We start from the raw sequence: 5,368 nt of genomic DNA, 5'->3' as shown, positions 1-5,368 counted from the left end.
ATTCTATTATCCTAGACCAACACCCCAAGATGTTCTTTATGAAGAACAAGAGATAATTTACCAAAATAGTTATAATGAAAAATAAATTTATGAATGGAACATTGATGGATTTACAAAAAGACAAATTTATAATACTATACAGAATGATGATGTATGGTACTATCTGTAAAGGAAATAATAATTTCGATAAAGGTACTGCTAAAATTATCATAGTAGGATTCACTAGCCAATTAAAGGGATGGTGGGATAATTATCTCAGCCAAGCTGATATACATGAAATATTAAATACAGTAAAAATTGAAACTAATATCTCAAAAGAGAAAGCAATTTATACATTAGCTATAAACATTGTTGAACATTTTACAGGTAGATGGTCAAATAATAGTGAAAATATTCGAACACTACTACAGAATCTAAAATGTAAGACATTAACTTCATTTAGATGGTATAAAGACGTATTCCTTAGTAGAGTTATGGAGCTCCCAGAGTCAAATTATACTCATTGGAAGTCTAAATTCATAGATGGCCTCCCTCATCTTTTTGCAGAAAGGGTTAGAAATGCCCTGAGAAAAGGAGACTTACACATTAATTATAGTCAATATACTTATGGGAAGTTAATTGGAACCTGCATCCAGGAAGGATTGAATTTATGCAATAAAATTAGACTAAACAGACAAATTAAAAGACAAAAATTAACAGAGAAAAGTCAATTAGGATAATTTTATGCCCAGTTTGGAATGGAAATGAAACCATCCGATAAATAAAAAATCTCTAGGAATAAAACTTTGGGATTTAAGAAAAAGAGGTATAAAAAGAGAAAATTTAGAAGAGAAATAAATAAAGAAAAAGACATAGCTAGAAAAAATGAATGGAAGGCTAAAAATAGTACTACAAAGAAAATAAGAAAATACTATATTTGTGGAGAAACAAATCATCTTGCAAATAGATGTAGAAACAAGAAAGCTAGAAGATTGAAAAAGAAAATAAATATCTTAATTTACAAGAAGAAGAAAAACAAGAAATACTCAATGTAATATTTTCTGAAAGAAGAATCCTCTGAATCAGAAGAATCTGAAGAGCAAAGTGTACTTAAAAATATTGAAAAAAAATTTGAGTACTCATCAACCACTTCTGAATCTTAAGAAGAAGAATCTTCTTGTTCCTGTAAGCAGGAGGAAAATTCACATCAAGAATTTTATGAATTAATGACAAAATTCAAAGAAATTGGAAAAATAAATGTTCTCACTGATAATCATATTATCAAATTACTTAGAGAAATAAAAGATAATGAAGTTAGAGATATCATTTTGAGTAAAATTGGCAATAATAATAAAGCGTCCACATCTAAGTCTAACCCAGTTTATGATAGAACTATTAATAAACCCTTTGAACCATATCCAATAACTGAAGTCAAGAAATTGCTTAATGGAAAGCATACTATTAGAGATAATCCCTCTACTCTAGAAAACCTAAAAATAGAAGTAGAAAAATTAAAAGAAGAGATAAAACCACGATGGTCTAATGATGACCTGCTAAGAATATGAACTATTAGCACCATATCCTGAATTCAGAAATAAGAACGATCAAGTAAAGGAGGTTTCACATCAATGAAGCGAATAATTAGGGAAGAAGACAAGAAGACCAAGAGATTTAGTACTTAAAGGCTTCAAAGTGTATTAATTTTCTTATGATCTCTTTCCAAGAGCTAAAATGTCAATCTTTCTTATCTCAACATCAAATAAATAGTTTTTATTACTACGTTGTCCTCTAAGACAAACCAAAAAGCTTCCTTGAGGTGTCATACGGTGTCATATGCAACACCTTAAAGTCAAAGAAAATAAAAGAAAAATAATTTCGTTGAGGTGTCATACACAACACTACAAAGTCAAAGAAAACAAAAGAAAAATAGCTTACTTAAGGTGTCATACGCAACACCCCAAAGTCAAAGAAAACAAAAGAAAAATAGCTTCTTTGAGGTGTCATATGCAACACCACAAAGTCAAACGCAAATAAAAGCAAATGTGCTCCCTACGGTGCCATAAGTGACACGTAAAGTCAAAGTGACTCTGATCAAACACCAATGGGGACTCTATGACTTCACTCCAAAAATTATGCACTGAATTAACAAAAATTACTAACCCCACTAAGAGATAAAATCAAAAAAGTGGAAAACAAGGGGTGCTAAGGAGAAACCTCGACCATATGACCAAAATTTAGGTCAAGGCGACAAGCCTTAACCAGACACAGGTCAAGGCCAGAAGCCTCTACCATGAAAGTTGGAAGGAAAATGTAGTGCTTCAAAGCATATTATATTTCTTTTAAACTTGAAAAATAAATCTAGCGGTAAAATCCATATTATCCTCCTATGATACCCAAAATGTTCAAAAAGCTCCTACGATGAAAAATAATACATCAAGGGCCAATGTCGCCCTTCTGTCGACTTCGCCCAGAATAAGAAAGATGACGACGTCGTCGCCCTTTTGTGGGCGTTGCCTAGACCACCATGGGTAATGGCGACGCAAGTAGCAGCGGCAACTATCGTCGTCGCCCCAGCTTTTTTTTAAATTTTTGTTATATTAATTAATACATTTTAGTTAATTAAAAATAATTTTAGATTCAACAATTATAATTTTTAAATTTTAGTTTTAACAATTATAAAAAATTTTGTTTCCCATGATCGTACACTATTTGCTGGATTACTTTGATATCAGTGGAGTTGATATTATGTGTTATATGTGGTTATATTGTACAAACGTGAGATGAAGATTTATGCGGTCATTTAATTGATTTGTGAATGAAATCAAATGAGAAAGTTATCAATGAGAAAATAATTATTAAATAGACTTAAACTATGAAGTTAATGATAACGCAGGTGTGAAATAAAAGATGACCTACCTAACTGGGTGCGTACTTTTATGGCTTATGATGATGGGATTAATGACGAGCTATGTGCTGTCATTGGTCGATGGAGATGATGTGACATATTCGAGTTGTGTGCTGTGTGATATGATTGATGATGGATATCGTACGAGCTGTGTGTTGTATAATATCAGTAAGAATGGGATATCATATGAGTTGTGTGTTGTGTGATATCGAAAAAAAAGAAATATTCTGATTGAGTTGATGATAACCGACAAGGCCATTGAGTGATGTACGCCAGTTTGGTTAAGGACGGTCCTTAGAAACAAACCAAAATGTCACTATTATATTATAAGTTGATATATGATTGCGGGCATATGTCATAATTTATATCTGCTGTTATTATTTGATGACTGTTGGCTGGTTGATGTGATTGTATTATGTTTGACTTGCAGCTTGTGTGTATATATATAGACTGATGGGCTATACTTATTAAGTAGGTAGCTCACGCATTACCATGTACTTTTCAGGAGATAGATCACACTAACTAGTCATTGGAGTTTGAGCGGTGCCGTTATTGTGAATAGGTGGGTCAGCCGCGACATTTGAAGCCAAGATTTTTGTTATGGAATATTAAGTATGCCAGTCTTGGACAGGTTTGCATTTAAAATATTGTACAACTGATTATTGCGTTATTTTCTTTAGGATTTTGTAAACAAGGACGTCTAGGGAGAGTAAATATTATCTTTGGAATATGCCTCATGAGATGTTTATATATTATATTGATAACTAAAAATGTCTTATAAGAGGGGTTCTAATAAGAAAAGTGTTTGATAATTAGTGGTAATTAAGAATAACGTTGTAGAGGGTGTACATTACGTGGTATGAGAGCAGGTCTATGATTCTAAAGTGATAGGTTGACTATGAGATGTGCCTAACGGTTGAATTGTTTAATGTAGGATAGCTTCCCAAGGTGCACGTGCTGACCTAATAGCTAGTAGAAAAGAGTCAACAGAGTCCGTAGAGGGCTCAGTGGTACTTGCAAGTGCAGGTGGGGTGGAGGTAGGTCGAGAGGGTGTTGGTGCTGATGCTCCATTTCCTCTGAGTGGTGCTCCAATGGCAGGTTACCACCAAAGTATGCATAAATATTTCAGATGGCGTTCCAGCACCAGTAGTTCCTACAATTGATCGTAACTATGAAAGAACCAGGAAGATGGGAGCTACAAAATCTGAGGGTACTTTAGACCTAGAGATTGCTGAGAGATGGTGGGAAAAAGTCAAAAGACGTGATGAATTTAGTTAGTTACACTCTGGAGAATTGACTTCAGTATGTTGTTTCTTTGTTCGTGGGGAATGCATTGATTTGATGGAGCTCAGTTAAGAGAGGATATAAGCCAAGAGAGATAACTTGGGCTGAATTTTAGAAAGAGTTTGATGATAAATACAGACCCAAGATGTACAGAGATAAGAAGAGGATAGAGTTTCTAAATTTAGTGCAAGGGGATGATCAGACAGTGGTAGAATATAAACTCCATTTTGTTGAACTAGCCAAGTATGCACTAGAAGAAGTAGTGACACGGGAGGATCGTTGTTACCGTTTTGAGCAGGGGCTATGACCAGAGATTAAAAAGGGTCTCGCAGTCAGAATTATGAATTTTAAAACTCATATTGAATTAGGGGTCCGGATGGAAGAAGTAGTAATTGAAGACAAGAAGAAGGGGAAGGAAAGAGAAAATCAACATACATGGTAAGGGAATGCACTGATTTGGTGGAGGTAAGTGAAGAGGGGATATAAGTCAAGAGAGATAACTTGGGCTAAATTTCAAAAAGAGTTTGATGATAAATATAGACCCAAGATGTATCTAGATAAGAAGAGGATGGAGTTTTAAACTTAGTGCAAGGGGATGATCACACAATGGCAGAATATAAACTCCATTCTGCTGAACTAGCCAAGTATGCACTAGAAGCAGTAGTGACGCAGGAGGATCGTTGTTACCGATTTGAGAAGGGGCTACGACCAAAGACTAAAAAGGGTCTCACAGTCGAATTATGAATTTTAAAACTCTTGTTAAATGATCCGAATGGAAGAAGCAGTAATTGAAGACAAGAAGAAGGGGGAAGAGAAGAGAAAATCAACATACACATTAAGAGAATCGAGTAGTTTGACCAAGATGGGAACCGGTCGTTCATTTTTTGGGGAAGTGGGAACTTTTCACATGGTCTTATTTTTCGAGGAAGTAGTGACCCGAGCTTTGGTAGATCCACAGGCTTCAATACAGGTTCGATTGAGCGCAATTTATTTATTATGCCTTGTATTGGATCAGGTGGGGGAGTTGGATAGAGTTATGTTTGGGGGCCAATTGTTACTCTGAATTGTTCTATTTGTGGGAGACTACATTTGGGACATTGTTAGGGACCAAGTGCTATACCCAGGACTTGTTCTAATTGTGGATGTAGAGGACACATGTCCAAGGATTATCCTAATCAGACTGTGAGTCTAGGTGGGAGT

The sequence above is a fragment of the Sesamum indicum genome, linkage group LG10 (assembly GCF_000512975.1).
Source record: "Sesamum indicum cultivar Zhongzhi No. 13 linkage group LG10, S_indicum_v1.0, whole genome shotgun sequence".
Lineage (NCBI taxonomy): Eukaryota > Viridiplantae > Streptophyta > Magnoliopsida > Lamiales > Pedaliaceae > Sesamum > Sesamum indicum.
The sequence above is the reverse complement of the archived record's forward strand: the minus strand, read 5'-3'. Positions refer to the sequence as shown.